This window comes from Nicotiana tabacum, chromosome 1 (assembly GCF_000715075.1).
Source record: "Nicotiana tabacum cultivar K326 chromosome 1, ASM71507v2, whole genome shotgun sequence".
In the NCBI taxonomy this organism is placed as follows: domain Eukaryota; kingdom Viridiplantae; phylum Streptophyta; class Magnoliopsida; order Solanales; family Solanaceae; genus Nicotiana; species Nicotiana tabacum.
The window spans coordinates 128207044-128219885 of NC_134080.1; the positions used below are offsets into that span (position 1 = coordinate 128207044).

Sequence of the window (12842 nt, forward strand, 5' to 3'; positions counted from 1 at the left end):
TGTATTGAAAGTGAATAGTATTTTAAGTAATTCGATATACTTTTTAATTATGTGGGTAATTAATGAGTTTTTTTTTTTTTGTGGAAGATTAATTAAAATCTTGGAATAATCAAATATTTTGGATGTCTTAACCCTCCAAAACGTGTCAGCCCCACCAATATTCCATTTAATGACTCTTAATTCAATTTGAAAGGTGGCAACATGTAAAGAGTTAGAACCTTATCTCATTTGGTTAAAAGATAAATGTAATCATGAACCAAGAATGGTTCCAATCAGATTCTTTTCAAGCTTAGGCATGCAGTGCAAGTTGTGTGTTCCTTGAGCTTTCTCAAAATTGTACTGTGAGATCATTCCACATGCAATACAACTAGCTATCCGACCATGGAGTCTCATATCGGGAAGCACTTCTTGTCCACCAACATTCTCAGATTGTATATGTCTATCCAGTACCTAATTTAAACACCGAGAAGTTGATCAAGTACAATTGATAATTTGGACTAGTAAGAAATGTATGATTGAAAAGAAATTATAAGTTCAATAATCACTTTCTTTGGTAAGTGTTATGGCCTCGTCGTCTAGAGAGTACGGTAGAATATTTCGCAAGAATATCGTAAAGATTTTTTCCTACTTTTATCCGGCGTTTCGTGCTCTTCGCAAAAGACGTATGTTAGAGGATTGTCCAGAGAATCGACTCAGGTATGTTAAGGTTAAGCCCTTCCTTCATTTTGGCATGATCCAAGTAACGATATGTAAATGTAATGCTATTCCATAAGTTCTTCTACTCTTAGAAGTTAAGGATGCCTATATTATTTATTCCCATAAAGTGATAAATCTATAAACATGTTTTGATTATGCCAAGTTGATATGTTCTTAGCGGGTGATGCAATTCTGTTTTTGCTTTGGCGATATTATGGCGTGAATGTTTTATTCTTAAAACCACCAAAAAACTTAGTGGGACTACCGGTGAGATTAGTTTCGACGGTTATTAAGGTGTATTCAATCAAGAATTAGCTTAGCAGTTATCAGAACAATTCATGTTGATAGTTGTATCATGTCTAGGATTTATATACTTGAACATTCAGACAACTTTTATCAAACGGTGAGGTCCCTAAGTCAGATGTGGCTTTATTTATTTTTTTCTTTTCTCCATCATCTTAAAGAAGAAACACTAATTATAGAGGCGACATTTATGACTTAGAAGATTTCGATTCTCTTACAACAGTTTTTTTGTAATGGATCTAGGTAAGTCTTCATTACTGTGTATTGATTTAGTAAAGAATAAAGATCATGAGAATATTGATTATTAGATTCATTCTACAAATTTAATTTAACATGTCTAAGTATGTATCTAGTTTCCTACAGAGGTATTTGATAAAGATGTTAATGTTCAAAATATAGTAATACATGCATCTTCATGCATATGCATTTACCACCGAGTTACAACTTGTTGGGCAGTTACATATTTACCACCGTGCTACGACCGGTTGGGCAGACAAGCATATTTATTTACCACCAAGCTACGGCTGATCGGGCAGTCAGGAATTTACAACCAGGCTACGGCCGGTTGGACAATTACCAGCGGTTGGGCAGTTATGTATTATTATTTACCACCGGTTGGGTAGTCATACATTTACCACCTTGCGATGGCCGGTCGAGCAGTTACCACTGATCAGTTGGGTAGTCATGCATCATACGATATGGATAATAGTCTTATAGAGAAGCATTGTATATATGTAGGTATAAATAAGTATGCATATACGGTGGCACTTCAGAGATTTGGGTTAATACTTATATGTCTTTAATTAATGTTGAATTATTATTATATTTCAGTTCTACCTTACATACTCAGTACATTATTCGTACTGACTTCCTTTTGTTGGGGACGTTGCATTCAAGCCTACAGGTATAGATAATCAGTTTGATGAGCCCTCATAGTAGATGAGATTGGCATTTAGTGAAGGATCGGTAAGACTCCACCTCATTCGCAGTGCAACCGAGTCTATGAGTTGTCGTGTAAGAGTTTTGTTATAGACTTATGGGTAGGCCGGTACCCTGTCCCATTTGATGTCAAATAATCTTAGAGGCTTTGTAGACAAAGGTTCATTTTATACAGTATGTCAGAGGCTTTGACAGCCCATATGTATTCATGTTTTAAGAAAAATGGTTCCGTGATACATTATTTTCCACTTGCAGTTGTAGATTATGAGTTGTGTCCATGTGGGCCCATGATAGTTACGAAAGGAATGAGTTCAACTAACTCGACCTATGTCCAGTACGACAGCGAGTGTCAGCCGCGCCTCCCCAGGTTCGGGGCGTGACAAAGTGGTATCAGAGCGGGTCATGTCCTAGGGAGTCTACAAAGCCGTTCCTAGTAGAGTCTCACTTATGGATGTGTTACGCGCCACATTTATAATAGAGAGGCTCTAGGGCATTTAGGAAATGTTACCCTTCTATTATTTCCAGTTCGTGCCATAGAGTTGAGTCGTAAGAAGTCGGTATGAGTCTTTTGCTAAATTTTGTATGCATCAGAGGTGCAGGTATAATTGTAGAGCTTTAAGGCGTAATTTTCACCTATGTGGAAGGAAGGTTTTGAAAGAAATAGAAGATACGATGCGATATTAAAGGTAAGTCAAGTAAAGGTGAAGAAGATACGAGATGCTCAAGTACGAAAGGTTGTGAATAGTCGAGACTTCGGATATAGTTTGGGTTTTAGTTTAAGTTACAGAGGAGACCCTAGTGAAAATTTTGTAAATCTCTCAGAGTTAACATTCGAGGACGAATATTTTTAAAGGGGGAAGGATGTTACATCTCATACTTTAATATTAGTATGAGTCGTAGTAATTCATATGAGCTTGAAGGGATTAATACCATTCATGATATTATAGAGGAATTGTAACTATGTTATTGTAAGACCCCGTAAGTTTAACAACCTTGATACTGTTAGATATTATGTTAGTGTGCTATTTTGTTTTTAGTGGAGTATTTTAGTAATTGTTTTATAAGTATAACTTTGGATAGTTATTGTTATTACTATTTTAGGATATGATAAATTATACTCATAATATAAGAAAGTTTATGAGATTTTCTTTGTTATAAAGATAGAAATTATTTTCGCACAAGAAAAGGAGGTTATCTTTTTACCATTTTAAGAATTAAGCGTACGAAATTTTTTACTCTTTATATGAGATTAGGAAAATTAGAAGTTGAGAAAATATGTGCATTTTTTACATGGATATTTTAATGAAATAATAGTATTTGTATTGATTTTATATGGTACCACATGACCATGATAGTAAATTATATAAAGTGTATTAAAAGTGAGTAGTATTTTAAGTAATTTGAGATAATTCTTAATTACGTGGGCAATTAATGATTTTTTTTTTTGTGGAAGATTAATTAAAATCTTGGAATAATCAAATATTTTGGATGTCTTAACCGTCCAAAACGTGGCAGCCCCACCAATATTCCATTTAATGACTCTTAATTCAATTTGAAAGGTGGCAACATGTAAAGAGTTAGAACCTTATCTCATTTGGTTAAAAGATAAATGTAATCATGAACCAAGAATGGTTCCAATCGGATCCTTTTCAAGATTACGCATGCAGTGCAAGTTGTGTGTTCCTTGAGCTTTCTCAAAGTTGTACTGTGAGATCATTCCACAACAATACAACTAGCTATCCGACAATGGAGTCTCATATCGGGAAGCACTTCTTGTCCACCAACATTCTCAGATTGTATATGTCTATTCCAGTACCTAATTTGAACACCGAAAAGTTGATCAAGTACAATTGATAATTTGGACCAGTAAGAAATGTATGATTGAGAAGGAATTATAGGTTAAATAATCATTTTTATTTTGGCAACTGTTATGGCCTCTATGACGACCCGGTCAGTCGTCTCATGAGTTACCGCTCCGTTTTTTCTATTTCTGCTTCTTTATGCCTTGTTTATCCGTATTGTGTGGTATCGGATTGGTCGGATCGAATCCAAAATGATTTTGGTGAGGTTTGAGACACTTTGTCTCTTTTAAGAAAGTTTAAGTTGGAAAAGTCAATAGGATGTTGACTTATCTGTTAGAGGGCTCAGAAATGAATTCCTAGGGTTTGGTTAACTTCGGGAGGTGATTTGTGACTTAGGGGCATGATCAGAATGAGTTTTGGAGGTTCAGAATAGATTTAGGCTTGAATTGACAAAGTTGATATTTTGGCGATTTCCAGTTGATAGGCATAATTTTTATATAGGGGTCGGAATAGAATTTCAAGAGTTGCAGTAGTTTTGTCGTGTCATTTGGGATGTGTGTGCAAAATTTAAGGTCATCCGGACGTAGTTTGGTTGTGTTATTGATCAAAAGTAAAATTCAGAAGATTTTAGAAAGTTAGGCTTGAATCCGATGTGCTTTGGTAGAATTGATGTTTTTTGAGGTGTTTTGAAGATTGGGACAAGTTTGGATAAGGTATTGGGATATGTTTGTGCTTTTGGTTGAGGTCCCGGAGGCTTCAGGTGATTTCGAATGTTTGAGTAATGTTTGCAGGTGCTGAACTTTTGCTGCTTCTGGTATTTCCGCACCTGCGGATTGGGGACCGCAGGTGCGACGCCGCACGTGCGGGAGATCGTCCGCAGAAGCAGAAAAAGGGCTGATGAGCAGTGACTGCAAAAGCGATTAAGGTGACATCGCAGATGCAGAAGGTTGACCGTAGAAGCAGTTTTAGCCGTTAAGTGAGGAACCGCAGAAGCGGTATTTGGACGCAGCTGCGGAAATGACTGGGCAGAAAGTGTAAATTGTGGCCTTCACGAAATTTGAGCTATTTCACCTTTTTTTACTTCGACTTTGGAGGTTTTCGAAAGAGGAATTTCAAGGGAACTTCATTGAGGTAAGGAATTTGGACCTAAAACTCGTTTCTAAGCTATTATTACATGGATTAGAGTTGGAAATTATAGAGATTAAGGGTGAAAATTGGGGAAACTAGGGCTTCAAAACTTAGGCCTTTGATTGAGGATTTGGTGAACCATTTGAGGTCGGATTTCAAAACTTTTGATATGTATGAACTCGTGAGGAGATAAGGAATCTTTTGATGTAAAAATTATTAAATTCCAAGATGTGCGCCCCGGGGTCGGGTTTTGGTAATTTCGGAATTTGTGTCGTATTTCAATTATTTTCGCTTGGGTTTTGTTCCCTTAGCATATTTTGACGTCCTTGTTCTGATTTTGGATAGATTCGACATGAGTGGAGGCCGATTCGAGGGGCAAAGGCATCGTGAGCTACAGATTTGACCGGTTCGAGGTGAGTAATGATTGTAAATATTGTTCTAAGGGTATAAAACCCTGGACTTGCACATCGTTGTGCTATATTAAGGTGAGGCACACGCTTGATGACGAGCGTGGGGTTGTGCACTATTGGGGATTGTGACTTGGTCCGTTCCCAATTGATGGTTTTACCGCGTATTTGACTGAAATCTATTTGTTATCATCATGATTTGGGCTGAATGCCATATTTGGGCATTGTGCCAACTATTTGAACCCTTCGGGGATTTTTACTAGTATTTCCTCACTATTTTGACTTTTTACTGAACTCAGCCATGCTATATTTCACTATTTTTCGTACTCAGCCATGTTTACTCTATTTTAACAGTTAAATGATCTTTTAAATGATATTTTGGGCTAAGAAACATGTTTTACTACTGCCCGAGTGCTTTGTTAGAGATTTTGACTGAGTAAGACCGATGACCTATGTTGTGAGGAAATATTTGATATTGATTATAAGGCTGAGAGCCAGAGATATGTACGCCACGAGGTGGCTTGATTGATATGAGGTCGATGGCGTAGTGATGATTCCACGAGGTGGCTTGATATTGTGCTTGGGCCGTAAGGGGCCCCTCCAGGAGTCTGTACACCATCAGTGCGCGTGGGTACCCATTGTGATGTGATATTGAGCCCGAGGGGTTGATATTGTTTTATGTGATTGCCCGAGGGGTTGGTACTGTTCTGAGATGTTGCCAAAGGGGCGTATTTGTTGATACTGTACTCGAGGTGCGAACCTTTATGTGCTTATTTTTAATAATTGACTGTCAGTTACCTGCTTAATTATTGAAAAAGGCTTTTCATGAAATTACAATTGAGATAAAGATTTTTGCCTATCTTTCACTGATTCTCTGATTTTTAAATTGTTTACTGATTTATTATAGCATGCTTTTGTGCCATACCCAATTTCTTGCTTTCAGTCTTTATTTACATTTGTTACTCACTGAGTTGGAGTACTCACTTTACTCCCTGCACCCCGTGTGCAGATTCAGGCGTTATTGATCCTGCCAATGCGAGTTGAGAGCTCCCGGCGGACATTCGGAGTTCACGAGGTAGCTGTTTGGCATCCGTAGTCCCTTGTTTCTCTTTCTTTGTCATTCTTATCTCTCTTCAGACATGTGTACTAGCTTATAGACTTAACAGACTTGTATTATGACTTATTGATGCTCATGACTAGTAAAACCCTAGTATCGGGCTGTGTTGGGTTGTTCTTCCGCGTATTTACGATATTATCTATTACTTTGGTTTATTTTATCATGTTTAGACTGTTTCTTAATGCTTAACTGTTAATGATTGGAAAATGGAAAGTGTAGGCTAGCCTTTTTTCACGAGAGGCACCATCACGACCGAGTCCGAGTTTAGGATCATGACAAGTTGGTATCAGAGCTTAGGTTACATATGTCTCACGAGTCATAAGCAGGTTTAGTAGAGTATCGCGGATCGGTATAGAGACGTTTGTATTTATCATCAAGAGGCTGTAGAACCTTTAGGAAGAGCTTCATATTCTTGAAATTCTTGTCATGAGAATTTGTTGATCTGAGTACTAAACTTCTGTTATTCTATTCTCTCACAGATGGTGAGGAAACGCATTACCGGTCAGGATGGACGACTACCAGTACCACCAATCGTGGCCACTAGAGGCCGAGGACGTGATCGTGGTCGTGGTAGGGGCAGAGCAGCTAGGGCAGCACCTGCAGATCCACCATCTGCCCCAATTCAGGATCAGGTCTCAATTATGGGCGCTCCAGCAGCACCATCTCAGGTACCAACTCTGCCCATTGTGATTCCGGGTCTTAAGGAGGCCTTGGCTCAGATTTATCAGTCTGCACTGGTCTAGCTCAGGCGGTCTTAGCCACTACAGCCGCAACTACTTCTCAAGCTGGGGGAGGCAATCAGACTCTCGCCGCTTACACACCAGAGCAGGTCGTGCAGGGACTTCAGACGCCAGGGGCACATCCAGGACAGCCAGTTGCAACTTCTCAGGACTTTGTAGTTCCTGCTATGCCGAAGGATGAGCAGCGTAGGTTGGAGTGGTTTGGTAGACTGCATCCTCCGACCTTCAGTGGTGTAGAGGGCGAGGATGCCTAGGGTTTCTTAGATAACTGCCACAGGATGCTTCGTACAGCGGGTATTTTGGAGATCAGCGGGGTCACTTTCACTACTTATCAGTTTTTATAGCTGCCTTCACTTGGTGAGAGGCTTTCGAGAGGCGTAGGCTTATTGGTACAACACCCCTTACCTGTCAGCAACTCTACGTTCTCTTTTTGGAGAAGTATGTGCCGCAGTCCCGTAGAGAGGAGTTACATAGAGAGTTTGAGTGGTTATGTTAGGGAGAGATGATTGTCACGCAGTATGAGATGAGGTTCTCCGAGTTAGCTCATCATGATATTTGGATGGTTCCGATATATAGAGAGATGTTTAGGAGGTTTGTTGATGACCTCACTTATCAGCTTCGTATTCTCATGACCAATGAGAGGGTTATTGGTGCTACTTTTGAGGAGGTTGTGGATATTGCCCGTGAGATTGAGTCTGTTCGTCGCCAAGAGCGAGAGGAGAGGGAGGCTAAGAGGCCTCGAGGATCTGGCAGTTATAGTGGTGCTCCTTCGAGAGGTCAGTTTCAGCAGAGGCTGTCCATTTAGGCATGCTTAGCCAACTAGCTCAGGTTATCCTGGGGCATCATCGGGTCATGGTTCTCACAGTTCTCATCAGGGCCAGTCATCACTTAGTGCCCTTCCAACTCAGAGTTCATCCCGTGCTCCATCGGTTCAGGGCTCTTCTATGCCAGGTGCATCTGCTAGTCACTCTGGTGCGAGGGGTTCCCTTCAGTCCCCTTCTCCAGCACCTGGGATTTGTTATGAGTGTGGTGAGATGGGTCATATGTGGAGGCAGAGCCCTCGTAGTCTTGCGAGTTCATCTCAGCAGAGGGGTCAATCATCGGCTTCAGCGCCAACTACTTCACCACCACCTGCCCAGCCAGCTAGGGTGGAGGTCAGTCTCCTAAGGGTTGCCCCAGAGCAGGAGGTCCATCAAGGCGGTCAGACCTGTTTCTATGCACTTCCAAGCAGACCCGATGCTATTTCTTCAGATGCTGTTATTACAGGTAATGTTTCAGTCCGCCACAGAGATGCTTCTGTATTATTTGATCCCGGTTCCACCTTTTCTTATGTGTTATCATACTTTGCTCGTTATATGGGTATGCCCCGTGAGTTTCTTGCTTCACCTGTTCATGTATCCACCCCGGTGGGCGATACTGTTGTTGTAGATCGTGTGTACTGGTCGTGTGTGGTGACTATTGGGGTATGGATACCTGCGTGGATCTTTTATTATTGTGTATGGTGGATTTTGATGTCATTTTGGGCATGGATTGGCTATCTCCATGTCGTGCTATTCTGGACTGTCATGCTAAGACAGTCACATAGGCTATACTGGGTGTGCCACGGATCGAGTGGCTAGGTGTGACTGATTATGTTCCTAGGAGAGTGATCTCATTCATGAAAGCCAGTGTATGGTTGGGAAGGGTTATCTTTTGTATCTAGCCTTTGTGAGGGATGTTGGTGCTGAGACTCCTAGTATTGATTCTGTTCCAGTTGTGAGGGATTTTCCCGATGTGTTTCCTGCAGACCTGTCAGGCATGCCACCGGACAGGGACATTGATTTTTGTATTGACCTGGTATCGGGAACTCAAGCCCATTTCTATTGCGCCGTATTGTATGGCACCAGTGGAGTTGAAGGAATTAAAGAAGCAACTTCAGGAACTCCTTGATAAAGGGTTCATTCGGCCTAGTATGTCACCTTGGGGTGCGCTTGTTCTATTTGTGAAGAAGGAGGATAACACTATGAGAATGTGCATTGATTATAGGCAATTTAACAAAGTAACAATTAAGAACAAGTATCTTTTTCCTCACATTGATGATTTATTCGACCAGCTTCATGGAGCGAGAGTGTTCTCCAAGATTGATCTCCGTTCAGGTTATCACCAGTTGAAGACCATGGATTCAGATATTCTTAAGACAACTTTCAGGACCAGATATGGTCATTATGAGTTCTTGCTGATGTTTTTTGGGCTGACTAATGCCCTAGCAGCATTCATGCATTTGATGAACAGTGTGTTCCAGCCTTATCTTGACTCGTTTTTCATAGTCTTCATTGATGATATTCTGTTATATTCGCGTAGTCGGGAGGAGCACGCGGAGCATTTGAGAGTTGTGTTGCATAAATTGAGGGAGGAGAAGCTTTATGCAAAATTCTCCAAGTGTGAGTTTTGGCTCAGTTCAGTAGCTTTCTTGGGGCACGTGGTGTCCAGCTAGGGTATCTAGGTTGATCCGAAGAAGATATAGGCGGTTTAGAGTTGGCCCAGACCATCCTCAGCCATAGAGATTCGTAACTTTCTTGGTTTGGCAAGCTATTATCTCTGGTTTGTTTAGGGATTCTAATCTATCGCATCGCCCTTGACTAAGTTGACTCAGAAGGGTGCTTCATTTGTATGGTCGGAAGAGTGTGAGGAGAGCTTTCAGAAGCTCAAGACAACTTTGACCACAACTCCAGTGTTAGTTTTGCCATCAGCTTCAGGTTCATATACTCTATATTGTGATACTTTGATAGTTGGCATTGGTTGTGTATTGATGCAGGACAGTAGAGTTATTGCTTATGCTTCTCGTCAGTTGAAGACCTTTGAGAAGAACTACCCCGTTCATGATTTGGAGTTGGCTGCCATAGTGCACGTGTTGATGATTTGGAGACATTACTTGTATGGTGTGTCTTGTGAGGTGCTTACTGATCATCGTAGCCTCCAGCACTTGTTCAAACAGAAGGATCTTAATTTGAGGCAGCAGAGATGGTTGGAGTTGCTTAAGGATTATGATATCACTATATTGTACCATCTAGGAAAGTCCAATGTGCTGGCTGATGCCTTGAGCCGAAAAGTTGTGAGTATGGGGAGTTTGACATATATTCCAGTTGGGGAGAGACCTCTTGCAGTTGATGTTCAGGCCTTGGCCAATCGGTTCGTGAGGTTAGATATTTTAGAGCCCAGTCGGGTATTGGCTTGTGTGCTTTCTCGGTCTTCCTTATATGATCGCATCAGAGAGTGCCAGTACGATGATCCGCATTTGCTTGTCCTTAAGGACAGAGTTCAGTATGATGATGCCAGAGATGTGACCATTGGTGATGATGGGGTGTTGAGGATGCAGGGCCGGATTGGTGTGCCCAGTATGGATGGGCTTCGGGAGTTGATTCCGGAGGAGCCCCATAGCTCGCGGTATTCCATTCATCCCGGTGCCGTGAAGATGTATCAAGATTTGAGGAAGCACTAATGGTGGAGAAGAATGAAGAAAGATATTATGGAATTTGTAGCTTGGTATCTCAATTGTCAGCAGGTGAAATATGATCATCAGAGACCGGGTGGCTTGCTACAGTAGATGGATATTCCCGAGTGGAAGTGGGAGAGGATCACTATGGACTTTTTCGTTGGACTTCCACGGACTTTGAGGAAGTGCGATGCTATTTGGGTGATTGTGGAATGGCTGACCAAGTCTGCGCACTTCATTCCTGTGTGTACTACTTATTCTTCAGAGCGGTTGGCGGAGATCTATATCCGAGAGATTGTTCATTTTTATGGTGTTCTAGTTTCCATCATTTCAGATAGGGGCACTCAGTTTACTTCGCATTTTTTGGAGGTCTGTGCAGTGAGAGTTGGGTACTCAGGTTGAGTTGAGAACAACTTTTCACCCTCAGACGGGCGGACAGTCCGAGCGCACTATTCAGATATTGGAGGGCATGTTGCGTGCTTGTGTCATTGATTTTGGAGGGTCATGGGTTCAGTTTCTACTGCTTGGAGAATTTTCTTATCACAACAGCTGCCAGTCGAGTATTTAGATGGCTCCATATGAGGCTTTGTATGGGAGACGGTATAGATCTCCAGTTGGTTGGTTCAAGCCCGGTGAGGCTAGGTTATTGGGGACAGACTTGGTGCAGGATAGTTTGGAGAAGGTGAAGGTGATTCAGGAGAGGCTCTGTGCATCGCAGTCGAGGCAAAAGAGTTATGCTGATAAGAAGGTTCGAGATGTGTCCTACATGGTTGGTGAGAAGGTTCTGTTGAAGGTTTCGCCCATGAAAGGTGTTATGAGATTTGGGAAGAAGGGAAAATTGAGTCCTCGGTTCCTTGGGCCTTTTGAGGTGCTTCGAAATATTGGGGAAGTGGCTTATGAGCTTGCTTTGCCACCAAGCTTGTCGAATGTGCATCCGATATTTCATGTTTCTATGCTCCGGAAGTATATTGGGGATCCGTCTCATGTTCTGGATTTCAGCATAGTTTAGTTGGATGATAATTTGACCTATGATGTGGAGCCAGTAGCTATTTTGGGTCGTCAGGTTTGAAAGTTAAGGTCAAAGAATATAGCTTTAGTGAAAGTACAGTGGATTGGTCGGCCCATAGAGGAGGCTACCTGGGAGACCGAGAAGGAGATGCGGAGCAGATATCCTCACCTGTTTGAGGCTTCAGGTACATTTCTTGACTCGTTCGAGGACGAACATTTGTTTAAGTTGAGGAGGATATGACGACTTGGCCAGTCGTCTCATGAGTTACCACTCCATTTTAAATATTTCTACTTCTTTATGACTTGTTTATCCGTGTTTTATGGTATCGGGTTCGTCGGATCGAATCCGGAATGATTTTGGTAAGGTTTGAGACACTTGGTATCTTTTAAAAAAGCTTAAGTTGGAAAAGTCAACCGGATGTTGACTTATGTGTTAGAGAGCTCTAAAGTGAATTTCGAGGGTTTGGTTAGCTTCAGGAGGTGATTTGTGACTTAGGAGCATAATAGGAATTTACTTTAAAGGTTCAGAGTAGATTTAGGCTTGAATTGGCAAATTTTATATTTTGGCGATGTCCGGTTGGTAGGCGAGATTTTGATATCGGGGTCGGAATGGAATTCCGAGAGTTGCAGTATTTCCTTCGTGTCATTTGGGATGTGTGTGCAAAATTTTAGGTCATTCGGACGTGGTTTGGTTGGGTTTTTGATCAAAAGCGGAATTCAGAAGATTTTTAAAGTTAGGCTTGAATACGATGTACTTTGGTTGAATTGATATTGTTTGAGGTGTTTTGAAGATTGGGATAAGTTTGGATAAGGTATTGAGATATGTATGTGCTTTTGGTTGAGGTCCCGGGGGCCTCGAGGTGATTTTGGATGGTTGACGGGAAGTTTGAGGAATGTTTGCACCTGTTGAACTTTTGCTGCTTCTGGTATTACGCACCTGCGGATTGGGACCACAGGTACGACGCCACACGTGCGGGAGATCGGCCACAGAAGCGGTTATTTGGTCGGATATTTGGTACAGCAGAAGCGGTAATTTGTCCACAGATGCGGAAATGACTGGGCAGAAAGTATAAATTGTGGCCTTCTAGAAATTTGAGCTATTTCACCATTTTTGACTTTGGCTTTGGAGCTTTTTTTGATGATTTAAAAGAGAGATTTCAAGGGAACTTCATTGAGGTAAGGAATTTGGATCTAAAACTCATTCCTATGCCATTATTACATGGATTAGAG

The 12842-nt window shown here is 41.4% G+C and overlaps 1 long non-coding RNA gene across 1 annotated transcript; it reads left to right on the top strand.

Moving 5' to 3' along the window:
• Window positions 1–211: 211 nt before the first annotated feature.
• On the top strand, window positions 212–12210 carry LOC142181115 (uncharacterized). Its single transcript, XR_012709438.1, has 4 exons — window positions 212–696; window positions 5214–5281; window positions 6285–6350; window positions 6872–12210. It is a non-coding gene; the product is annotated as an uncharacterized LOC142181115 (long non-coding RNA).
• Window positions 12211–12842: the final 632 nt, after the last annotated feature.